We start from the raw sequence: 27,595 nt of genomic DNA on the forward strand, positions 1-27,595 counted from the left end.
TCCCCTCAACAGTCCACACTCAAAGCTCTTTTCACCATGTTCAATCCCCTCCAACGTATCCCACTCCTCTTGTTCTTCCTCTCACTCTCCGCTATCTGTGCCTCCGAATCAGACACACCCATTTCCCGTTTCCAAAATTACCTCAGAATCAACACCGCCCACCCTAACCCAAACTACACTTCCCCCATCACTTACCTCATCAACTTCGCCAGCTCCATCCCAAACCTCCACTCCAAAGTCCTCCACCTAACCCCCACCATACCCCTCCTATTGTTAACCTGGCCCGGTACCTCCAACCCTTCACTCCCCTCCATTCTTTTCAACTCCCATCTCGACTCCGTCCCCGCCGAGCCCGAAAAGTGGACCCACCCACCCTTTTCAGCTCATAAAACTTCCGATGGAAGAATCTTTGCACGTGGCGCCCAGGACGATAAGTGCATTGGCATGCAGTATTTGGAGGCAATCAAAGCGATACAGAGCAAATATCCCGACTTTAAACCTTTTAAGAAATGTTCATATTTTATACGTGCCCGAGGAGGAGGTGGGTGGGTTTGATGGGATGGGGAAGTTTGTGGAGACTAAAGAGTTTAAAGAGTTAAATGTTGGGTTTGTGATGGACGAGGGACAGGCTTCAACTAATGATGAGTTTAGGGTGTTTTATGCTGATAGGACACCTTGGCATATGGTGATTAAGGCTGTTGGAACACCTGGACATGGGTCAAGATTGTATGATAATACTGCTATGGAGAATTTAATGAAGAGTATTGAGTTTATTACTAAGTTTAGGGAGTCTAAGTTTGATATAGTCAAGGCTGGATTGGCTGCTAATTCTGAAGTCATTTCTGTGAATCCAGTGTTTCTCAAGGCTGGAATTCCTTCCCCAACTGTGAGTTTTTGAATTTTCGATTGAGTTTGATCTTTTGAGATGTGTTGTTTTTCGAGCTCCTGTTGAAGGGGGTCTATAAGGGGCGGATCTAAGATTTGAATTTTATGTGTTCTGGATTCTAGGACAGCAATCTCAATTGCTATGTTTTGAGTTAATTTTTGTACATATTTAGTGCATTTCTTAATACATAGTTTGGGCCAAAGTTACTGTAGTGCTATGTTCTGCCTAATCCCATATCTTAAAGCCTACTGTAATTTGGGAAATGATACTGTAGTAATTTGGAATGCTAAATGTAGTCATCCGAATTGTTATTGTTTCTCTTTCCAATTCAATTTAGAAATATGTGATGCCAATAATAGTTTCTTGGTGATTAGTCTTTCAAGTTCTGTTTAGCTTAAAAGATTTTGTGGTTCTTAAAGTATATTACCTGGTACCTGTTGCTGGTGGGAGGTGTCAGATATCCCGTGGAATTAGTTGAGGTGCGCGCAAGCTGGCCCGGACACCACGGTTATAAAAAAAAAGTATATTGAAGTATGATCCAAAGAAACCTACCAATAGGGAATAACTTTTAAGTTTAAGAACGAATTATGAACTTGTTCCTGTTCCGTTAACAGCTTTCTCTGTATTAGGCAACATTGGCTTATGGTTTAGTGGGCTTATATTTCCTAGTTGTTTATGGTTCTGCTTATATTTTTGTTCTTTAATTAGGAGTTATGATTTATGGAGGCCTTCTGATTTGCTTGTGCAGGGATTTGTAATGAACATGCAACCCTCTGAAGCTGAGGCAGGATTTGATATTAGGATGCCACCAACGGCTGATCCACAGCTTATGAGGAAGATAATTGAAGAGCAATGGGCACCAGCTTGGAGGAACATGACATATGAGGTGAATAGTTGCTTTTTCTTTGTGCTTATCGTTGTTAGTTTGCAGACCTTAGCATATCTTTTGGCTTTAGATTAAAAATGATAGTGCTCTTTATTATCTTACCAGAATTGTTCGGAAAATTTGAGGTATATCAATAGTATACTGAAATATTTGAATAGCAGTTTAAATTAAGTTGGTAATATCAGCAAGTAGGTTTCTGTTGTTGCCTTAATTGAAGAGACAAAACTCATTAGTGAACTCCAAAAAAGAGGGAAAATTAGGCAATGAGAGAGCGAGAGATATCACAAGACTATCTTGTGCAGTGAATCAAAGGAAGTACTTTCATGAATCAACGGACTATAGCTCCAAAGCAGAATTGAGCTAGTGGTTCTCACTTCTCAAGGATTTAGGTAATTTGATGCTGCTGTGTTCCCAAAAGCGATGGGAATTGTATTTTGGATGTCATTTCTCTTAGAAAAGGAATAGCTTCAATGCCTTGGTTTAGGAGCGTACTAATTACAATGTCCTTTAGAGGATTTTGTGAGACTAAAGAAGGCCAATTTCAACATTCTGAATAAAATGGAATATTATAAGTGGGTGACTTTAGCGGGTGCTTTAGTCTCTTCTCAATAAATTTCCAGAAAGAAGCTCTTCCTGCTCTTTGAACTATCGATATCCATTTGAAGGTGGCAAACAGAAAATCTTACAAAGACATAGCAGCAGATTGACTGTTGTTAACACCAAAATTGGGATATGGAACTGGCTACATCTCCATCTAACAAACTAAGCTGCCGTTTTGGCCATGCAAAATCCGTACTCTTTTTCAAAAAAACAAAATTGAAATAATTGTTTGCCCATAAAAAAATGTCAGTTTTTGGAGATTTTTTGAAAAACAGTTTTTGAAAACCAAAAAGTGGTAAAAAAGTTTCAATATTTTTCAAAAAATCAATTTTCTCCTCTCACAAAATATTAACTTTTTTAAAAGTATCATATCGAAACACAACTTCAACTTCCAAATACAATTTTTTAACTATTTTTTTTTTTTTTTTTTGTATCTATGGCCAAAGCCTACTAAGGGAAGCAAGTTGGATGTCTACAAAAAATGGACCAAATCCAAGGAGTACAACTGATTATATGACATATCCATCAACTCAAAACCTGAAGAATCAAGCTTCCACTTCTCGAAATAAGCGAAGGAGTTAATTTGTCAACCAAGTTGTACAAGGTTTATCATGTAATGACTCAGTTAAGTAACTATTTTCCCGTAGAATTCTAAACAAGGCTACGCTGATTGAACGTGGGACAATTAGGTTATTGCACATGCAATGAGAACAACCAAATGAGCAGTAAACCACTCTTGCATCATCAAGATCGTGCCCAGATTTTAGAGATAAAAATAGAATGCACGATTAGAAAGTTATGCTCGACCTTATATGTATAAGTAGGATCCTTTATGCATGGATGGACATCATCATAATCATTACGGCAGTCAATAAACTTATATTCATTTCCTTCAAATTCCTTTAATCTTCTCTCTTTTTTTTTTTACAGCTTTTCTTACCAGCTCTCTTACGAATTCAGTTACGAATATAGGTGCGGGGATTCGGCTAAAAATAATTCAAATGTCTAAAAATAAAGTTATAAAAATATGTCCTACTTACGAGACATTACGTGGAAACCTTATAATGTATTCTAAAAAAGATTGAGATAAATGGAGAATGATTGACATATAAATTTCTTTATACACCATTTTCTTCAATTTCACCCTATCTTTTGTTTTGATTTTGGAAATCGTTGTATCTGTTCCAAATTTCTCCGTCGATTTTTGTCAAAAGTACCCAAAATCGCTTGACCAGATCCGGTACGGATCCCACATCCCACACCGACACCCATGTCATGTCGACACGGGTGCGGCACCAAAAGTGAAGAGTCCGAGCAACTTAGTTTAAGCCAACAATATTCTTTGCTATGCTCGATAGGACTTTTTTTCTATAGTTCTCAAAGTTTACTCTTTTAGGACTTGATTTCACTTGTGCATGAACTATAATGGGGCAAGAATCTTCTCAGCATAGGGCAACAACCAACAGCCAGGGAAAAAAGGATTGTAACTCATGGTTCTCCCACTCAAACATATGATAAATCGCAGGGTACAATTACACTGGCATAAGTTCCTCCAATCGACATCAACCTATCATGGTTCCGCATGAAGGACATTTTGGTTCACCTCCCATGATAATAAACACATCATTCATACAAGAGAAATCGACATGGATATTGTTGAGTCATACATCAGGTGGGAATTAAAAAACGGGTCTCTTTATATGGTCTTAGGCAATCTTCATCTCATGAGCTAGCTTTTAAGGTTGAGTTAGGCTGAAGGTCCATTTTCTTAAAATGATCCAGGTTTATCCCAATTCATTATTAACCGGATGTTGGGCCCCCATCTTATACTGTCCACGTTCCAGATGTCCAGTACTGGGCGTGCAAGGTGTGTTGAGTCCAACATCTGTTGGTAATTAAAAAACAATCTCCTTATATGATCTTGGGCAATCCTCAACTTATAAGCTAGCTTCTGCGGTTGAGTTAGGTCGAAGATCCATATTCTTAACATATATTAATGACATGATTCACTAGTTCCCCCAACCTATTGGTAAAGTAGAAACCTGCAGTGCAAATTGAGGTCCACTTTTCTCCGGACTAAATGTTTAAGGTGGTAAGACAACAAGAAGATCAATCTATGACCAACTTCAATTACCAATCGGTTTAGACCTACCAAGGCCTCGGTTCAGGATGACTCCTTAGCAGGGGAATATGAATGTCCGGGAGGGCGATTGATTCCATCAAGTTTCGCGGCTTAGATGGCAAATTAAGCATTGTCAGCTCCTACTGACTAATCTTTTTATATGGAAACAGTACCCAGTGTCACAGTCTAATCTTCAGTTCAGTCAAGTCAACTTGGCTAAGAAGCTTACTAATTCAACATGTAATTTTGCCTTACCTACAACCCCTTTTCTTTCAGATCCATAAGTCGGAGGTTTCCTTCATCAGCAGATCTTTAATAACGTGTCAAACATCATCCGTACTTGGGACTTGCCTATATCAGAAAATCACTTAGGAAAGCAGACATGGGTTGTTCCAAATCAGCCATATTTCTACCCGCGCTGGCCTGGCAAGCACATGCATAACCATGACCAACCCAGCCTTCGGCAATCTCTATACCAAATCCTGCATCTGAGCAGATGAGCCAGCAATTTTACAACTCTACATTCTAAGTGCACCGGCCAAAATGATGATGCATTTTGGAATAAACTTGAAGCCAGTAGACAAATGTCTGTACCTGTTCTGACTGGATTGACGGATGTGCCTCTTCCAAGAGGTTTCAAACTTCCAAGATTTGTCATTTTTTTCCTGAGAAGATAACAAATCTACCGAAGATCGCATCGGCATTTATTGCAGAATGCGGGGGGAGGTTGCACATAAAGAAGGGCATAAGATGCTTTCCCTTGTTGTGGACAAAAACTATCTTTGCCTAGTACTTTTCGTTGCCTGCCAATTCAGCTCAAAGCTGGGCTGACATGGAGAGAATGTTCCATGACTGGTTATTACAGTAGGTTGATGAATCTGTTGTTGATTTCCTGGAGAGATATCAGAAGATGCGCACTAGATGCAACATACAATTCCGGAATCTCAGTATGCATTATATGTTGCCAACTTTCATCCCTGGGTTCAAAGAAATACTCATAGCGTAGGAGTTCGTGGCTCTTACTTAGCTGGTCACCAAAGCTACAAAGGTGTAGCAGTTCATTCTTGGCGAGAAGCAACGAAGAGCCAGCAGAGGAAAAGGTCCTTATCTCGTGTCCATCATAAATTCAGTGAACTGGCCAAGCCTACTGATTATGAGGAGAAGTAGTCTGCTTAGGTTCATGCTGTCGAAACATATGAGAAAAACCATATTCTTGTTCTGCTCTCAAGTTGTCAAAAGCTAAGAAGTTGGTGAAGATTGAGAACAAAGAAAGCTACATGATTGATACTTCTAAAGCTAACTTGATGTTTGACTATTTTCTTTAGGATAAGCGGATCAGACTTCCAGAAGCATACAAACATCCATCAGTTGAAGAATTGAAGAACAGGCAAGTGACAACTCATAAGTGACAACTCATATTAGCAACAACTGCGTCGTCTTTCGCGATGCTAGCTGGAAAGCAATCAATGATACTGCATGTTCATTTTATTTAACATATGGTGACTGATGTTGACACTTTCTTGCCAGTATTTGATAATATGGTAGCCATTACCAATACTGCTCTCAATTCTCACAAGATGTGCTCATGTGCCAGCTTCACAGAGGAGACCGATATCTCCGAAGGGGTCGCAAGTGCAGAACTCCACCTTAAAAGAATCAGTGGAACCAGGCAGACAGGAACGAACCATGCTTCACGAAGAAACTCTATTGTTTGAAAGAACATCACTGCTGACAAGAACTGCCATCCAAACAAGAAAAGCAAGAAAGTTCCTGTCCTCCCAAGTCTCGATCTATGCAAGATTTGACTCTAAACTAGAAGAAGTGCTTATTGGATATCAACATCTACAAAGGAGTCTCAGGTCTCTGTATCTTTGTCACTGATAAGATTCAAGAGAAGCTGAGGAAGATGATCAAGCCTAAGGCTAATGTTGTCAAAGACCAGCGGGTTGTCAACAAAGGGTAAGAGAAGCTGAACCAACTAACAGCGACTACCTAACTTAGAGAAGATTAGACAACGGCAAAGAGTCAAGCAAAGACTCAAGCAAGCAATTCAGAAGATTGAATCTGAGAAGAATGAAGTGGAAAAGCAGCAGAAAAGACAAAGTGCAGAGCTGGCAAATGAACAAAAAGGAATCCACTATGTCTGGTCAGTCCGAGGGATCACAACTCGAGGCCACTGTCTCAGTAAATCTGTAGAGCATACTCCCAGTGACTTCTTGGAATGGTCCAATATATGAAAGAGTTGGAAAATGATGTATGCACCGGGAAACATAATGGGTTGTGTTGACACAATATGAGATGGAGTGATGGACTAGATACTAAGTAAGCCTTTGGACATAGATTTGGTTGAAACTTGAAAAAAAGAGTTTTTGAAGTTGTGCTGAAAAATAGTTTTTGGAAGTTGAAGTTGTGTTTGTACATGCATTTTACATATAAAAAAGTTGAAGTTTTGTGAGTGGAAGAAAAAATTTCGCCCAAAAAATGACCCAAACCAGTTTTGGAAATTTTATAATTTTTTTTCAAAAACTGATCAAATTCCATGAACAGGCAATGTTTTCAAAATTGTCTTTGAATAAAAGTAAAAAAAATCTATGTCCAAACGGGAGCTAAGTGTGGCAAGTGGTGGTTGTAGACCACTAGTTCAAGTGAAGCTTGAGGTCCTTCAACTGTTTCCGACGGGAACTTGAACAGAAGCAACAAACGCTTGTCCCGTAGATGTTCCTATTTGATTGTATCCATTGTTCTACTACGTTTTTTTGTTCCTTCTGCCACCAGTTCACCAAATTGCCCACACTTTGCTAGAAAGTCTTTTCTTGATTTTAGAGATTGCTTGTTCACGTCTACAAAGGGGTTCTGGCTGTTGAACGTTTTTGCACTGCTGAACTTGTTTCCTACCATCTTTTCAGTGTGGCTATTTCTGGATAATTTCTGGACTGATAAGAGGGAGAAAAAGAAAGAGGTAATACAATACCCAAATATCAATCTGAATCGACATGAATCCGACAATGAACAAGATTCTGAAGTGATAATAGGGGAAGGTTATATTGAAGAAGAAATTCCTTCTTGAATTTCATCAATTTGTTGGCAATGGTCTGCTCCAGGGTTTGATTATGATCAATCTTGTCCTTCTCCTTTCTAATATAGTGTTTCTACTGAATCCTCCACATTCATTTTAGTTTTGGATGATGTAAAATTCATATAGTTGTTCCCATTTGCTCTATTTCCAAAGGAGATCTCTCTGGTTCTTCAGATGCTTTCATCTATACTTTTGCAGATCCACAAAAATCTGTTGCTTTCAACTCTAATTCTACTAACAAAGAATTCCTTCTTTGCATCCATTCAAACCACGTGGATTGGCATTCCCTTTTTTCCCCAATGATTTCATATGACCTTTCCCCAGCTGAGAAGAAGGCATTCTTTTCCATCTAAAATGGATTTTACACTAGTTTTAAATTGATGACACTCCACGTTGTCATAGCTGCTACTATATGATCAATTACATTTTGCCAATCTGGACTTAAAGATGACAAGTAAAAGTGTTGCTGCTGTGGGAGACATGTTAAGAAGAGAGAGGGTTTTGGGAAGAGGAAGGATCAGAGAAGAATGGTTTGGTTGGAACTTGGAAATCACAAAGCAGGATTAATCTGGCTGGAAATCCAGAGATAACTAAGAGTTTAAGATTCCATGTTTACCTCCAATTGTCTGAATCTTGTATTTCTGAAGCTGTTCCAAGATTGCTCTCTTTAAATTGGGCGCCATTATACCTTTCTGATCGAATGATATCAAAAAGTGCCGGATCGTGTAATGAAAAACGTTTTCTTTTAGGAAGTTGTCACAATTGGGACAACTCTATTTATCAATCAGTCAATCAATCAACTATGCCTTAATATGAATCATCTAGTCATTCCGCTGGACAGCTGTATTTATTTAAAAGAAACGTTTGCTTGTGGGACAACTCTAAATGGATAGTATATCAGTTAATTTTGAGCAGAGACATCATTTCCAATGTAAGTAGTAGTTGGGATTCGTGGTTTGGTAGATGAAGCTTGTGTTTTTTCCCCATTCCCATTTTTATGCGTTACTCACCAGTTTTTAAGAAGTTTGCATTTGGGTGATATTTTATTTGTATACTAAACACAAAAAATGGACAAGATGGTGTACTTTTGGTCTTCTGAATCTCAGGCTTCTTGTAATATGGCAGATAACCGAGAAAGGATTCCTGAGGGACAACATGGGATGTCCTTTGATGACACTCACTTCCGATTCCAACCCTTGGTGGTCTGTTTTTAATGAAGCTGTTACTAGCGCTGGGGGCAAACTCTCCAAGCCTGAAATATTAGCGTCGACAACTGATGCTCGATTCATGAGACGACTGGGAATTCCCACCTTTGGTTTCTCCCCTATGAAGAACACCCCCATCTTACTGCATGACCACAATGAGGTTTGTTGCTGCTTCTATTTATGACAAGTCAATAAACACTTGTTTCTCTGATGCCAATCATTTGTTCTCCTGGCAGTTCCTCAAGGATACTGTTTACTTGGAGGGGATTAAGGTCTATGAATCCATAATAAAGTCATTAAGTTCCTTTGAGGGATCTTATGAACACTGGTGTAATGCAGTTTCTCAACAATGAAGCTTTTGAAAACTTGGTATGATATTCATCTCTTTTTTTGATTATTTGGTATGATATTCATCTCTTTTGAATATTGTTTAATTTCAAGGTATGCAAGTTCTAATTCTGCACATGCTATAAACATAAGTCTAGGTCTTTTAGATACAAATCTTAATTTGTTAACTTCTCGTATAGTTTCTTCATTGAAGGGGAGTCTTGGAGCAACGGTAAAGTTGTCTCCGTGTGACCTATATGTCACAGGTTCGAGCCATGGAAGCAGCCACTAATGCTTGCATTAAGGTAGGTTGTTTACATCATATACCCTTGGGGTGCGGTTCTTCCTTGGACCTTGCGTGAACGCGGGATGCCTTGTGCACCGTGCTGCCCTTTTTTATAGTTTCTTCATAATTGTTTTAGTGGCATTTAATGTTTCTCTTTACAAAACTTTGGCATAAATATACTGGAGGGTTTCTCCTTTTAGCCACTCAAGGGGTCAAATTGAATCTTCCGTCAGCTGCTTGTTGTTTCCTTTCATGCTAGATTATTTGGGTGAACTTGCAGTTTCATGTGTTGCTTGGCCGGTTGGTTGTGTCTCATGACTAGAACTTCAACCTCACTGCTCTACACAAAACAAAAACAGATTGTATATCAGATGAATTGTTCTGCCAATACCCAATTGATTGAGTCCCATAAAGAACATTCTAAGTGGGTAAAGTATCATCTATCATGTAATGCATAATGATGTTTCAAGTGAAGCGAACTATATTTTTGTCTTGTGATTCATTGTAGTTGTTAGTTTAGACCTATGTACATAATATAGTCTTGTCCCACATTGGAATAAGAGTAATATGTCCTTGTAGTGTATAGCTATAAATAAGGACCTCTTGTATTGTATTCATCCATCTAATATCAATAATATATTTTCTCCCGTGCTTTCTCACATGGTATCAGAGCAATTGTGAGAGATTTATCGCTGTGCATAAATTCTAGCGACTCCGGGAACAGAAATCAGTCACCAGAAGTCTTTTTCCGGCGACTTTTTCAAGGTTGTTTGCGTCTGCTTTATCTCCGTCAGTGTTGTGCAAAATCCAACACTACCACAAGAGTAGTCATTGTCCGGCGACCAAACCCCAATAAAAATCTCCGGCAGAAGCCTCCTCAGGCGCCCCCACGCGCCACCAGAAGCTCACGCGCGTGAGCTCACGCTCCGGCGCGTACGCCCACTTCCGGCCATTTTAAAAAAAAGTCCCTTTAGAATAGTTGGGTCGTCTGGTAATTCCGATCCTACCCCTACTGTTTTTGTTTCATTCCAACCACTTTGAGTTTTTTCGTTAGTAGATTCCGGCAGCTACAGTAATTTATTATTCTGTTTCAGTGTTTCCTTACTCTGTTTCAGTGGATTACAGTTGATTCTTTCTCTTATTTGGTAATAATTTGCAACGATGTCTTTGGGATTTGATGTTTTTGGGTCTAAAAACATGAGTTCTGGAAGCTCTAGTATTATGATTACCTCAGAATCTTTAATGGGAAGTTCAAATTACTTAGCTTGGGCTTCATCTGTCGAGTTGTGGTGTAAATGTCAAGGTGTTCAAGATCATCTAATCAAACAGTCTAGCGAAGGAGACGAAAAGGCGATAACACTTTGGGCAAAGATCGATGCTCAGTTATGTAGCATCCTGTGGCGATCTATTGATTCCAAGTTGATGCCGTTGTTTCGTCCATTCCAGACATGTTATTTGGTTTGGGCAAAGGCTCGTACCTTATACACTAATGACATATCCCGCTTCTATGATGTGATATCGCGGATGACAAACTTAAAGAAGCAGGAACTAGATATGTCTACTTACTTGGGTCAAGTACAGGCAGTCATGTAGGAATTTGAGAAGTTGATGCCAGTTTCTGCTAGTGTGGAAAAACAACAAGAGCAGCGACAGAAGATGTTTCTAGTTCTAGCAGCGACAAAAGATGTTTCTAGTTCTTACCCTCGCTAGACTTCCTAATGATCTTGATTCCGTACGCGACCAGATTTTGGCTAGTCCGACTGTCCCCACAGTTGATAAATTATTCTCTCGATTACTCCGCCTTGCTGCAGCACCAAGTCACCCAGTGATCTCATCACAGATACTTGATTCTTCTATTCTTGCATCCCAAACAGTGGATGTTCGGGTGTCTCAAACTATGGAGAATAGACGAGGAGGAGGTCGTTTTGGAAGATCTAGACCCAAGTGTTCTTATTGTCACAAACTTGGACACTCGTGAAATGTGCTGTTCCTTACATGGTCGTCCACCCAAAAATGCTTACGTTGCTCAGACCGAGACTACAGGTAACCAATGATTTTCTTTATCTAAAGAAGAATATAATGGGCTCCTTCAGTATCGAGCAAGTAAGCAGACATCTCCACAAGTAGCCTCGGATGCCCAGACTGATACTTCTGTTGCTGGTAATTCTTTTGCTTGTGTTTCCCAGTCTAGTACTCTTGGACCATGGGTCATGGACTCAGGTGCTTCTGATCACATCTCTGGTAATAAATCACTTTTGTCGAATATTGTATATTCACAGTCTCTTCCCACTGTTACTTTTAGCCAATGGATGTCAAACTAAGGCAAAATGAGTTGGACAAGCTAACCCTTTGTATTCTATCACCCTAGATTCCGTTCTTTATGTCCCTGACTGTCCTTTTAGTCTTGCATCTGTTAGTCGTTTGACTCGTGCCCTCCATTGTGGTATATATTTTACTGACGATTCCTTTATTATGCAGGACCGCAGTACGGGACGGACAATTGGTACAGGACGTGAATCAGAAGGCCTTTACTACCTTAACTCACTCAATCCTTCCACAACATGTCTAGTTACAGATCCTCCAGACCTAATCCACAGACGTTTAGGACATCCGAATCTATCCAAACTTCAGAAGATGGTGCCTAGTTTATCTAGTTTGTCTACATTAGATTGTGAGTCGTGTCAGCTTGGGAAACATACCCGAGCCTCCTTTCCACGTAGTGTTGAGAGTCATGCAGAGTCTGTTTTCTCCTTAGTTCATTCTGATATATAGTGTCCTAGTAAAGTCAGTTCAACCTTGGGATTTCGTTATTTTGTTAGTTTTATTGATGATTACTCAAGATGTACTTGGCTTTTCTTAATGAAAGATCGTTCTGAGTTATTCTCTATATTCCAGAGTTTTTGTGCTGAAATCAAAAATCAATTTGGTGTTTCTATTCGCATTTTTCGTAGTGATAATGCCTTAGAATATTTATCTTTTCAGTTTCAGCAGTTTATGACTTCTCAAGGAATTATTCATCAGACATCTTGTCCTTATACCCCTCAGCAAAATGGGGTTGCAGAGAGAAAGAATAGGCACCTTATTGAGACTGCTTGCACACTTCTAACTGAATCTCGTGTTCCGTTGCGCTTTTGGGGCGATGCAGTTCTCACAACTTGTTATTTGATTAATCGGATGCCTTTATCTCCCATCAAGGATCAGATTCCACATTCAGTATTGTTTCCCCAGACAGCCTTATACTCTCTTCCACCTCTTGTTTTTGGGAGCACGTTGTTTGTTCATAACTTAGCCCCGGGGAAAGATAAGTTAGCTCCTCGTGCTCTCAAATGTGTCTTCCTTGGTTATTCTCGTGTTCAGAAAGATAAGTTAGCTCCTCGTGCTCTCAAATGTGTCTTCCTTGGTTATTCTCGTGTTCAGAAGGGATATCGTTGTTATTCACCTGATCTTCATAGGTACCTTATGTCAGTTGACGTCACATTGTTTGAGTCTAAACCTTTCTTTACTTCTGCTGACCACCATGATATATCTGAGGTCTTACCTATACCGACCTTTGAGGAGTTTACTATAACTCCTCATCCACTTTTGACCACAGAGGTTTCACCCATACCAACCGTTGAGGAGTCTAGTGTTGTTCCTCCTAGTTCCCCAGCCACAGGAACACCACCCTTGACTTATCATCGTCGTCCGCGCCCTACATCAGGCCCAACTGGTTCTCGTCCTGCACCTGACCCTGCTCCTATTGCGGACCCTGCTCCTAGTACACCGATTGCACTTCGGAAAGGTATACAGACCACACTTAACCCTAATCCTCATTATGTCGGTTTGAGTTATCATCGTCTGTCATCTCCCCATTATGCTTTTATATCTTCTTTGTCCTCGGTTTCCATCCCTAAATCTACAGGTGAAGCGTTGTCTCATCCAGGATGGCGACAGGTTATGAATGACGAGATGTCTGCTTTACATACAAGTGGTACCTGGGAGCTTGTTCCTCTTCCTTCAGGTAAATCTACTGTTGGTTGTCGTTGGGTTTATGCATTCAAAGTTGGTCCCGATGGCTAGATTGATCGACTTAAGGCCCGTCTTGTTGCCAAAGGATATAGTCAGATATTTGGGCTCGATTACAGTGATACCTTCTTTCCCGTGGCTAAAGTGGCATCTGTCCGCTTTTTTCTATCCATGGCTGCGGTTCGTCATTGGCCTCTCTATCAGCTGGACATTAAAAATGTCTTTCTTCATGGTGATCTTGAGGATAGGGTTTATATTGAGCAATCACCTGGTTTTGTTGCTCAGGGGGAGTCTCGTGGCTTTGTATGTCGCTCGCGTCGGTCACTTTATGGTCTAAAGCAGTCTCCTCGAGTCTGGTTTGGTAAGTTCAGCACGGTTATCCAAGAGTTTGGCATGACTCATAGTGAAGCTGATCACTCTGTGTTTTATCGGCATTCTGCTTCAAGTCTCTGTATTTATCTGGTAGTCTATGTTGATGATATTGTTATTACTGGCAGTGATCAGGATGATATTACCAATCTGAAGCAACATCTCTTCCAGCACTTCCAAACTAAGGATCTAGGCAGATTGAAGTACTTTCTAGGTATTGAGGTTGCTCAGTCTAGATCAGGTATTGTTATTTCTCAAAGAAAATATGCTTTAGACATTCTTGAGGAGACAGGGATGATAGGTTGCAGACCTGTTGACACTCCGATGGATCCGAATTCTAAACTTCTGCCAGGACAGGGTGAGCCGCTTAGCGATCCTGCAAGCTATATGAGGCTGGTTGGTAAATAAATTATCTCACAGTGACTAGACCCGACATTTCTTATCCTGTGAGTGTTGTAAGTCAGTTTATGAATTCTCCCTATGATAGTCATTGGGATGCAGTTGTCCGCATTATTCGGTATATAAAATCGGCTCCAGGCAAAGGGTTACTGTTTGAGGATCGAGGTCATGAGCAGATCGATGGATACTCAGATGCTGATTGGGCAGGATCACCTTCTTATAGACGTTCTACGTCTGAATATTGTGTTTTAGTAGGAGGCAATTTGTTGTCTTGGAAGAGCAAGAAACAAAATGTAGTTGCTCGGTCTAGTGCAGAAGCAGAATATCGAGCAATGGCTATGGCAACATGTGAGCTAATCTGGACCAAACAATTGCTCAAGGAGTTGAAATTTGGTGAAATCAGTCGGATGAAACTTGTGTGCGATAATCAAGCTGCCCTTCATATTGCATCAAATCCAGTGTTCCATGAGAGAACTAAACACATTGAGATTGATTGTCAATTCGTCAGAGAAAAGATACTTTAGGAGAGATTGCTACAAAGTTTGTGAGGTCAAATGATCAACTTGCAGATATTTTCACTAAGTCCCTCACTGGTCCTCGTATTGGTTATATATGTAACAAGCTCGGTACATATGATTTGTATGCACCGTCTTGAGGGGGAGTGTTAGTTTAGAGCTATGTACATAATATAGTCTTGTCGGAGTAATATGTCCTTGTAGTGTATAGCTATAAATAAGGACCTCTTGTATTGTATTCATCCATCTAATATCAATAATATATTTTCTCCCGTGCTTTCTCACAGTAAGGGTAAGGAGATCGGTGTCTATATCCGACAACCAGTTTGGGTTCATGCCGGGTCGTTCTACTACGGAAGCTATACACCTTATTAGGAGACTGGTGGAACAGTATAGGGAGAGGAAGAAGGATCTGCACATGGTGTTTATTGATCTGGAGAAAGCGTATGACAAGGTTCCTAGAGATGTTCTCTGGAGATGCCTGGAGGCTAAAGGTGTGTCGGTTGCCTATATTAGGGCGATTAAGGACATGTGTGATGGGGCTAAGACTCGGGTAAGGACAGTAGGAGGCGACTCCAAGCATTTCCCGGTTGTTATGGGATTGCACCAAGGTTCTGCGCTCAACCCGCTCTTATTTGCCCTGGTGATGGACGCGTTAACACATCATATTCAAGGGGAGGTGCCATGGTGTATGTTATTCGCTGATGACATAGTTCTGATTGATGAGTCACGAGCCGGTGTTAACGAGAGGCTGGAGGTCTGAAGACAGGCTCTTGAGTTTAAGGGTTTCAAGCTGAGCAGGACAAAGACGAAATACCTGAAGTGCAAGTTCAGCGCTGAGTCGAGGGAAGTGGACGTGGATGTGAGGCTTGAATCACAGGTCATCCCGAGTAGAGGCAGTTTCAAGTACCTTGGGTCGGTTATCCAAGGGGTAGGGGAGATCGACGAGGATGTCATACACCGTATTAGAGTGAGGTGGATGAAGTGGAGGTTAGCATCTGGAGTCCTGTGTGACAAGAGAGTGCCACCTATACTCGAAGGTAAGTTTTATAGGGCGGTGGTTAGACCGGCCATGATGTATGGGGCTGAGTGTTGGCCTGTTAAGAACTCATATATCCGGAAGATGAAAGTAAAAGAGATGAGGATGTTGAGGTGGATGTGCGGGCACACTAGGATGGATAAGATTGGGAATGATGATATTCGGGAGAAGGTGGGCGTGACTCCCATTGATAACAAGATGCGGGAAGCGAGGCTTAAATAGTTCAGGTACGTTCAGAGGAGAAGCCCAGATGCTCCGGTGTGAGCGGCTAGCCTTGGAAGGCTCGAGAAGAGGTAGAGGGCGGCCTAAGAAGTATTGGGGAGAGGTATGTCTTACTACTCTTTCGTTTCATAGAACCGACTCTATTTAATGGTTACCGCTTTTGCTCTGCACCTATTTTCTGGCATTCATGATGTTAATTTTTTTACTCTTATGGTATCTGTTGGTGGTACTTATATTGTCTCTTTTCTTTTCTTTTCTTTTCTCTTCTCTTCTCTTCGTCTTCTTGAGCCGAGGGTCTTTCGGAAACAGCCTCTCTACTCCTCGGGGTAGGGGTAAGGTCTGCGTACACACTACCCTCCCCAGACCCCACTAGTGTTATTTTACTGGGTTGTTATTGTTGTTGTTGCTTTCTCACAGTAGTTTAGCTTGGGGCTTTTAATTGAAAATGACAAAAGAGTTTGGCAAGTGAGTGAGGGTCCTTCAAGTTTTCAAAATTGGGTAGAAGTGACAAGTAGGTAATTAGTGTTACTGAGGTCGAACCTCATTAGGAACCTTCTTTCAGTAACCCCCAAACCTTTTTTTTCACACTTTGGCCTCTATATTTATTACCTCAAAATAACTAAAAATTAACAAAAAAGGTAAAAACCCTTCGCAGTCTTCTTCTCATCGCTCATAGCCACCAGTGCTACTCCTTCTCCTATCCTCCTCCTGCTTCTTCTTTAGGAATCTAGTCTCCCAAAATGTTTTTCAATAGTATATTCGCAATTGCATTTGTGTTTTTGTTGAGAAGATTTTTGGAGAATAATTTTTGTTGTAATAGAGTTTCAAAATATTGTTGGGTCTTTTTTGGACTGTATTTGGTTACTTCTTGAGTTGGGAATTACTTTAGAGGACCATTCATTATGTGTTGGTAAGTGAAAAAAGATTAATTTGTATCCATTTTTTAGCTGGAGTGAGTTAGTGAAACCAACTTCGTAGTTTCAGCCAACAACTTTCGTAGTTGTCGGAACAACTACTGAAGTTGTTCGAAGAAACAATTGGATATCTTCAACAACTTTCTTAGTTGTCTGAACAACTTTTGAAGTTGTTGGAAGAAATAATTGAACATATGTCTGACAAATACAGAAGTTCTCGCAACAACTAATACAACTGTCTGACAACTATGTGTAGTTGTTGGACAACACAACTATTGCTGTTGTGGAACAACTTCTGTAGTTGTTGAAAGAAATAGTTGGGCAATTACAGAAGTTGTCCCTATAACTACTAAAGTTGTGAGACAGCTATTGGTAGTTGTGGGACAATTGAAGAGTTGTAACGACAAGTAATCAAGTTATTTAGCAAGTTTGAAACTATTTGATGAATCTATCTCCTGTAACGATAAATTTAATGAAAATTGATGATCAATTGAGCCATACTATGGCTAGAAAGAAAACAACATACTGTTTAATTGCTCAAAAAATTGAGCCATACTATGAATTATATTATTATTATTAAAGATAAACATAATGGTTCAGTCATAATTGAAGGTCGATCGAGTGATTCTATTATTATTAAGGATAAAGGTAGTGATTCAATAACAATTGAAGTTCGATCGAGTGATTCTATCAATTATTACACATAAATGAAGTAATTTGATGACAATTGATGATCGCTTGAGCTATTCTATGAATTATTAAGAATAAACGTAATGATCCTATTACCGATTCTATGAATTAGTTAAGAGTTGTTGGGACAACTAAAAATATTGATGGAACAACTGATGTAGTTGTTGGGACAACTAGAAAAATTGCTGGAACAACTGAAGCAGTTGATGGGACAACTGAAGTAGTTGTTGGGCAACCACATAAATTGTTGTAGTAATTAAAGTAGTTGTTGGGACAACTAAAAAAATTGTTCCCAGAATAAAATTATTTTTACTGCTTTTATAGACTTAATGTATGGTGAGAGAGTGTAAAGAGAAGAAAATAGAATGAAAAATCAATATATAAACATCTAGTTGATAAACCTACACAGTAACTAATTGTCCATTAGCCCAAAAGTAACCATCTTAAGTAACTAATTGTCCATTAAACCAAACCAGTACAAAAAACAACCTCATGCACAACGAAATTTTGAAAGTGTCATTCAGTAGATGGTTAAACATCCCGCTTTTCTTGAGTAGTTTGGGCCACAATTCGAGGATGGCCAGTCCTCTTTGCCCTAGCATTCTTAGCCTTGATATTCATGGCTAGTCTTCTTGCTAACCCAAGAGTACAAGGAAATCGTCTTGCATAACTCAGTATTATAGTACTCATAGGCAGGAGCCCCTCCAACTTGCTTGACAAGGAATTCATTGTCTCCGTTAGGGCATTATGCTTATCATAGCATTATTTGCTTTCACGTCAATAGGGAACCTTGGAGGTACCCTAATTTGGTGTTTTGATCACTCTAGAAGAATCTCCTTCCCTACCAAGATCAACTGCATAGGAATCTCCTCCTCCTACCCCACCAAGAGATCTGCAAATATCAAAGTCCACATGGACTAGTAGCTCTCTTCTCGCCAATATCTAACATCATTTGCCCAACACCATCTCTCTCAATACCACCAACTCTCTCAAGACTCTCCACTACCAACTTTCTCCATTCTTATGGTTGTTACCATGGCCAACTTATCTTTCAAAGCATCAATTTTGGGGTCCGGGCTATCGTCAAAGGGCTCAATGTCTTGAATGTAAGTCTCCCCCTTCTCTCTGTTTGTTGGGAAAAAAGGGTGCATAATCTTCTGCATTTTTAAAACAAATTAATAAAAATACTAATATGATTTTTTAGTACAACTACTGAAGTTGTGCAGCAATTGCAGTTGTTCCTACATCTATGTAGTTGACTAGTTGACTAGTTGTTCAGTTGCCCAACAACTACAGTTGTGAAACAACTTTCACAACTGCATAGTTGGTTCAACAACTTTTGTTGTCCCAACAACTTTGTTTACTGAAGTAATTGTGTGTAGAACACAACTGAAGTTGTTTAGTTGTATATCTTACATCTTCTCTTGTTTGGACAAGAGGATCATCATTTGTCGCATAAGCGGGTTTCGCGGCCAACTATGTAATCATTTTTGGAATTTGATCTCTCAGGTAAAGGATCCTTAGCCATTTGTTGAACATGTGTTATTAAAAGCGAGCGCTTCTCGCCTAAAACACAGAAGCGAGGCGAGGCGCAACCCTTGCACTTTTCTTCCCTAAAGCGAGGCATGGGATAAAAAGCGCACGCTTCAGGCAAAGAAGCAAGGCGCAAGAGAAAAGCGAGAAAAGCTCGCTTAAGCGAGGTCGACGACTGCCTAGGTTTTTTTTTTAAAATTTTGCAAATACACGCTTAGGCGACTTTTCTTCCAAAACATCTGCTTAGAGTGACTGCTGCAAGCCTTGCGACATTTCTTCCTCTTCTCTTGATTGTTGCGACTTCTTTCAAGGTAAGTTTCTCTTCTCTTCTTCTTTTCTCTACTTTGCTTGCTTCCTCTCGATTCCTCTTCTCGTTTCTCTTCTCGTTTTTCTCTCCTTTTCTATTTTTTTTCAGTTCGTCTTTTCTTTGTTTTGATCTTCCTTTTTCTCTGTTCTGCTCTGTTTTTTTTAAATCTCTGTTGACTGTTCTATTTTTTTTCTTTGTTTTGTCTATTCTTATTTTTTTTTTTTTTTTTTTTGTGATTGTAGTAAATTCTGTCTTTTTATTCAGTGGCATCAAGCCAAAAAAAAGATCCAGCTTGGGCGTATGGAGTTGCAATTGGCAGTAGCACAAAAGTCCAATGTATCTTTTGTCAAAATATATATAACAGTGGAATACATCATCACAAGAAACATCTAATTTGTGGTTATAGAGATGTCAAAGTATGCCCAAATGTTCCGGATTCTATTAAGGAAGAAATGAGAGAGTATGTTGCAAAAAACAAATGAGCTAAAAATTCCAATGAGCCATGGAGCATCTATGGTTAATCTTGTTGATGAGATAGTCAAATGGATGAGGATGACTTTGAAGCCAATGATATATCAATGGGCCGCCTCCCTCAAAATCTCAAAGAAAGATTTCAACTAGTGGAAGTGGATCATCCACCGGTAGCAATGTGAAAGGTTCTCAATTTTTATTTCTCGCAGAAACCAAATGAAAAGAGAAAAGGTGAAGCTATTGATTTAAATTCTTGCGGGAAGAGTTTAAGGGAGCACACTATAGATGCTTTTACTAGGTGAATGTATGATGCAAGGCTCTCTTTCAATTGTGTCAATTACACCGATGGTTTTGGTGAATTCATTGAGGTCGTAGGCCAATATGGCCCAGGAATGAAGCCCCCTACCTATCATGAAGTAAGAATTCCTTGTCTAAAAAAGGAGGCGGAGAAGACAAACGAGATTGTTGAGGAGCATAAGGTGCAGTGGCAAACTAATGGATGTTCCATTATGATGGATAAATGGACAACGAAAAATGAGAAAATGGTCATTAATGTTTTGGTGAATTATCCAAGAGGTAGTGTGTTTCTTGAATCTTATGATGCTAGTAACGCTTCTACCAATTCCAATAAAATGTTCAACTTGTTTGAGAAGACTATTGAAAATTGGGAAGGAAAATGTTGTGCAAGTTGTTACCGATAACGCAAGTGAGAAAATGGTCAGTAATGTTTTGGTGAATTATCCGAGAGGTAGTGTGTTTCTTGAATCTTATGATGCTAGTGACTCTTCTACCAATTCCAATAAAATGTTCAACTTGTTTGAGAAGACTCTATTGAAAATTGGGAAGGAAAATGTTGTGCAAGTTGTTACCGATTAACGCAAGTGAGAATAAAAAAGCGGGTGACATATTGAAGGGAGTGTTCCCGAACAGTTTTTAGACTCCTTGTGTTGCCCATTGTATCAACTTTGATGTTTGGTGACATTTTCAAGTTGCCCATTGCATAGTTTTTACTTTTAAAAGAAAAACTTGAGAACCTTGTTCATGTCAACTGAATGGAGTGAGAGTATCTATGCAAACGAAGCTCTCGGGAAAGAAGCTGCGATATATATTGTTGGTCCATATTTTTGGAATGAACACTTAAAGTTGGTAATCCTTTGCTTACTGTACTTCTTTTGGTGGATGGGGAGAGAAAACCACCAATGGAATACATTTATGAAGCCATGGATAGGGCCAAAGAAGCTATTGAGAAAGCGTTTGATAAATATAAGAGGAAATATGGGAAAGTTTTTGAAATCATTGATGCAAGGTGGACGGATCAACTTCATCAACCTTTGCATGCAACAGGGCATATTTTGAACCCCAGGTTCAAATATATAAATAAAGAGAAGAAGACTTTAGATAAAGAAGTGTGGGGGATATCCTGCATGTATTGCGAGGTTGGTGCCAGATGAGCGATGCAAGACAAGATAGGGGAGGAGCTTAGTATGCATGCAAGCAGATGGAATATTTGGATTAGGTTCGACCATTAGAGCCATAACCAAATTATCACCGGGTGAGCAAGTTGTTTCAATTGTTTTTACTCTTTAGAGCTTTAACTTTTAAGTTATTAACTTCTAAAATAATACTTTTACGGTTGAATGGTGGATACAATTTGGTTATTACTAAACTAAAGTGTATCTCAATTGTCCTAAGTACTCCTCTTAATTACTTTCTACAACTTATGTACAAATTCATACTAAGAAGAGTAATAGGCTTGAGCTAAAGAAACAAAATGATCTAGTATTCGTTAAATATAAAAGAACATTGGCGCGTCGTTACAAAGCTCACAATATCATTGATCCAATTTTATTGGATAACATTGATGAAGCAAATGAATGGTTAACTGGAGCCCCCCAAAATCATGAAAAAGAAGAAGTATATGAAGGAGAAGATCTCACTTTTGGTCGTATTGCTATGGCAAGTGGAGTTGAGGAGAATATTTATGGTTTTAGGGGGGGGGGGGAGTACTTTAAGGAACAAAGAAAGAGTAGCTTCAAGTTCAAGTAGAACCCCAATCGATGAAGCCTCCGATGAAGAAGAAGATGATGACCAATATAATTACTCGAAGATGATGACATTTCGATAGTTTGGGGATCTTGTTGAAGAATAAGATGTTGCTCCCTTTGTGATTTGGTTTTGCATTTGCTTTATATGTTATGACTTATGAGGATTATTGACTATCTAGTTCTAGTATCTATTATTTACTTCTTTATTTAAGAATTGAAAGATTTGCTTAATATGTCATTTTCTTTTGGTAATTAAAATTATTATTAATCACCAAGGATAACAGTACAAAGCGTAGCATAGCATCTCCCAACTAGCTATTCTCTACAAGGAATACCCAAGAACCTAATACTATCTGTTCCTCATGTCTAATAATATGTCATTTTTATTGAGTTCTTGGTCATTTTTCTATGCCTATTTAATATTTTTTATTTATGAATTAAATTGCGCTTCACATGAAAAAAGCGAGCGCTTCGCTTCACGTTTCTCGCTTCGATGAAGCGAGGGCTCGTCGCTTTTTTCCACTGCTCGCTCTCCAAAACACTGCGTTGAGCTACTGTAATAGCTTCAAATGGCCAAGTCTATATTGTAATAAGCGAAATGGAATATAATGTACAACATAAAATCAAAATAGTAATTTAACTCAAAACTATAAAATGGAAAAACATTTTAATTACTTGCCTCAAATGCCCACGGAAAGTAGAGGTTATACTGGATTTTGGATGGTTTCAATTCTTTCACTAGATATTTAATGGTAAGGTCGAAGCTTATTCGACCCCATGGATATAAGTCGAATAATTCTTTATTCGACGCTACTTTTAACCGGTCGGTGTCTACCTTCTTTTTTGCATCTTTTTCACATAATGTGTTGTGCAATAATACGCTCATTGCCACCTTTTGCTCTTAGTCATGACAACGAATTCATTGATGTCAAAACAAATAGGCATGCCATTGTAATCATACCAAAGCTCTTTTTTATTTCACAGAAGACTTGGTGAAGGAGGAGGACATACACCAACTTCATTAGGAGCTGTAGCACTTCAGCTTTTTGCAAGTCTAAAAAGTGATCAAAATAACTTTTTTCGAATATCCTTTCTCAATACCCTCATTGATCATTGGAAACAACCTCTCTATCTCCACAAGGTAGGGGTAAGGTTGCGTACACACTACCCTCCCCAGACCCCACTATGTGGGATTATACTGGATTTGTTGTTGATGTTGTAATACCCTCATTGATCAAAAGCTTTCTAAACTTAACTACTAATTTCCAAAGCCGGATCTCACAGTGACCCTTGACTCATTAAGGCCGAGACTTGTTCAAGTGGGTCTTAAATCCTCGTTCCAATGTTAATGGTCTTTACACATTTAGGATCGAAAGAGCCTCGAGATCACTGTCAGCATCACCAACATCATTTGATGATCCAGTACCTTTAGAATTAGTATCACTATAAACATCACCGTCTGATCCAGCAACGGCTGCTGATGTCAATGCCTCAATGGTCTTTACACATTCAGTTGAATGCTAATTTGTACTACACTCATTTCTTTCTTCACTAACCTGGTTCTCACCCATGTCATCAGCCACAATTCTATCTTCCTCTTCTTCATTCGACTGCTAAGTTGTAATCTCACCATTTTTTTCTTCTTCACTTGACTGTTCATCGCTACTCTCATGTGTTTCCTTTTCACCAACCAGAGTCTTATGTAAAAGAAAAGGTAAAAAGAAAAAGAGCTTTGGTGTGATTACAATAACATGCCTATTTGTTTTGGCATCAATTAGTTCGCTATCATGACTGGACTCCGATGTCATTCTCTCCCCTCCTTATTCAGCAGTTAGTAAAGGTTGGAAAAGAGGGTGAAAATGTGGGTGATATAGTAGGAAGTCTGCTAACTCTGTTTTCTTCATTGAGAAGATAAAGTATCCAATGAAAATGCAAAAGGTAACAATGAGCGTGGTTTGGTTTTTGAACAGCATATTATGTGCAAAAAAGAAGTTAGACACCAACTAGTTAAAAGTAGCGTCGAATAAAAAAGTATTCAATTCATATACATGTGAGTCGAATAAGCTTCGACCTTATCATTAAATATTTTGTGAAAGAATTGAAACCATCCAAAACCCAATAATAACCTTTACAGCTTCATGTGGGCGTTCACGGTAAGTAATTAAAATGTGTTTCCATTTTAATTCTGAGTTAAATTATTATTTTGGTTTTATGTTGTTGTTGATGTACATTAAACTCATTTCACTTATTACAATATAGACTTGGGCATTTGAAGCATTCAAATAGTTCGACAAATGACTAAGGAAGAGATCAATTCCAAGAATGATTAGATGGTTGGCGGTAAAACCTGCTTATGCGACAAATGTAGATCCTCCTGCCTAGATAACTTCAGATGTGTTCTGCACCAACTACTTGAGTAAACAACACTCTAGTTGTTGTTGGACCAACTATGCAGTTGTGGGAACAATAAGTTCAATTGTTGGGCAACTGAAGTTGTGGGAATGATGACTGAAGTTGTTGCATAACTTCAGTAGTTGTGCTAAAAAAAGCATAAGAGTATTTTTTTTTTTTTTTTTGGTGAAATGTAGAAACAGAGTGTGCACCTTTTTCTTTTTTCCAACAAACAGAGAGAAAGGGAGGCATACATTCAAGACATTTGGGGATCGTTTGGTACAATAGTGAGTTAGACAGGGATATTCCATGGGATTAGTTATCCAACCTTCTTTATGAGATAGCTAATCTCACCATTTTAATGTAAAATTTATCTCGGGATTAGCTAATACCTATAACTAAACATGAGATAAATACAATCTCAAATTCTATCCCGGGATTATTATTTTTATCCTTTCGTACCAAACCTCTTAGCCCTTTGAAGATAGTCCAAACCCCAATATTGATGCTTTAAAAGATGAGTTAGCAACAACCATAAGAGTGGAGAAAGTTGGTGGTAGGGAGAGTCTTGAGAGAGATTGTATTGGGCAGATGATGTTAGATATTTGTGAGGAGATCGACTAACCAAGCTGCTGATCTGTTGGTAGGGTGGGAGGAGGAGACTCTTATGCACAACAGATCTTGGTAGGGGAGGAGATACTCCTGGAGTGACCAAAACACTAGGTATGAGTACATCCAAGGTTCCATGTTGCTGTGAATGCATAATACCTTGATTAAGGCAATCAATTCCTTCTTAAGCAAGTTAGAAGGGCTCCAGTCAAAGAGGACGATAATACCGAGGCGATCTCCTTATACTCCTGGTTTAGCCAGAAGACCAGTCATAACCCAAACTACTTGAGAAAAGTAGGATGTGTTGAATGACACCTTAGCGGTTTGGTTGTGTATGGGGTTGTTTTTTGTACTGGTTTACTTGAATGGATAATTAGTTACTTGAGATGATTATTTTAAGGTTAATGGAGTTGCCCAACAACTGCTTCACTTGGCCCAACAATTTCTTTAATTGTCTCATCAACTACTTCAGTTGTTCCAGCAATTTCTCTAGTTATCCCAACAACTCTTAAATAATGTAGTTTTTCCACTTTGGCTGAAATTTATTTTCTCTAGCACCTTTTCAACCATAGATACCCTTAGAATGAGCTTCTTTCGATCAGCCAAAAAGACGCAAGTCACGATCATCCCTTATCTTAGAAAGAGATGCCTTTTGCTTTTCATCAAAGCTGAGCATGTTTGTAATGGAAAGATACTCTATATTACAATTTAACCCAAACCTAGAACTAATTATCTCAATCAACTCATCGTACGTAATATCCTCACTCACCTCTATCGGTATTGTCTTTTAACCCTTTGGACACCAAGTATAACGAGTAGGATTTTCCATCCATTCACCATGTAAATCAACTCCTATTATTATTTGGTCCCCCCATTGGTGGTCACAATACCTGACATCATAAATATATATATTTCAGTGGTCCTTACCGGAGATAAATTTATCAAACAACTTCAAAATTGCTAAAGAGCTCGATTACTTGTCCCTACAACTCTTTAGTTGTCCCATAACTACCAACAATTGTGGGACAACCGTAGAAGTTGTTCCACAACTGCATTAGTTGTCCCAACAACTATTCAGTTATCTAGCAACTACATACGATTGTCGGACAACTGTAGTAGTTGCTGGAATAACTTTTGTATTTGTTAGACAGATGTCCAACTGTGTTTTCCAACAACTCCAGAAGTTATTCTGACAATTACGAAAGTTATTGATTGAAACAACTAAGTTGGCTTCGCTAAACCTAGCTGAAGAATGGACACAAATTATTCTTTTTCCACTTGATAATGAATGTTCGTTGAAGTAATTTCCAGTTCAAGAACTTGCCAAATGCAGTCCAAAAAGACCCACCAATGTTTTGAAATTCTATTTCCATAGAACTTATTTTCCATAGATTTTCTCAACAAAAACACATACAATTTTGAATCTACTACTGAAAAACATTTTGGGAGATTAGACAATTACCTACTTGTCACGTTTACCCAATTTTTAAAACTTGAAGGGCACCCACTCAATTGCCAAACTCTTTTGTCATTTTTTAATTAAAAGCCCCAACTAATAGTTGATAATAAAATTCTCCTCTTTTGATAGGGATTCTTTCTTGCACATGAATGTTAACTAACAGTTTGACTGTTAAAATTTCATGATCTGAATGTGGAAGCAGAGAATATTAATCAAATAGCCACAATAATCTTTGCGTCAATACTTCTTTGTGACTATCTTCTTGCAAAAGAATATTGTGAAACAAATGAGAAAGGGTGTCCTTGTTCTTTTTGCAAATTATGCACCAAATTTTACTTAAAGTTTTAAAAACCTTTCAACTGTAACAGGTCATTGGTCTTCAGCTTTTGATGAAGCAAAAACCACACAAGTGCCTATTTTACTGGAAAGTTAGCTTTTCAAATTAGAAATGCCAAAGGGGAATTCCTTAAGGTATCTGGAGTTTATGCTTCTTCAAACTGTGGATTTGAATGAACATGTATTGCTAGTTATCTAATGCATTATCATCTCATAACTGCTAACCTGAGAATTGATTTATGTTACCGGTTCCCAATAAACTCTAGGTGTTGACATAGGATTTATGCTAGCTCTGAAATCATGTTTGTTAGTTTTGCAGGGGAGTCACTCTTGTGGAAAAAGATGATTTGTACATACGTTATGGTTGTATAACATCACTTGCAAAAGTAATAATATCATCTTGAGAAAAGAAGAGCTGTTTTACACTTGGACTCGTATAAATGTCAGATACACCACTTGCAATAAATTATAGTATTGACAAAGCGGGCAGACTATTCTTCTTTGAAGCTTCCACCATTATTCTCTAATTTAGAAGCCCATCTGGAGTTTAGTCAGTCGATCCTGCAGTTTATATGTTTGTAATATCTTGATCAGGTGACATGTATTTTGTACAAACAGTATGCAGTGTGAAAATAAGTCCTACTGAAGTTTAAAGGTTGTATCAATCATCTATTTCTTTCGTATAGTGAGCTGCAACAAATTTTAGATCTTAATCGCTCTGCTGATTACCAAGACAGCGTTTCTTCGCTCGCCATCCCTGATTGTGGTTAATTTTCGGTCAATATGGTCTCTCTAAAGAGTATATTGTCTGAAAGCAGGTAGTTCATCATATACATGTGACATTGTTATCCATAGTCTTATCAATTTCCTAATTTTCTTTCTCCGTCTATCTGTCTAGACGTG

The 27,595-nt window shown here is 38.8% G+C and overlaps 1 pseudogene; it reads left to right on the top strand.

Moving 5' to 3' along the window:
* LOC104093724 (uncharacterized) lies at positions 1–27,357 on the top strand (annotated as a pseudogene).
* The last annotated feature ends 238 nt before the right edge of the window (positions 27,358–27,595 follow it).

This window comes from Nicotiana tomentosiformis, chromosome 1 (genome assembly GCF_000390325.3).
Source record: "Nicotiana tomentosiformis chromosome 1, ASM39032v3, whole genome shotgun sequence".
Taxonomy (NCBI): Eukaryota; Viridiplantae; Streptophyta; class Magnoliopsida; order Solanales; family Solanaceae; genus Nicotiana; species Nicotiana tomentosiformis.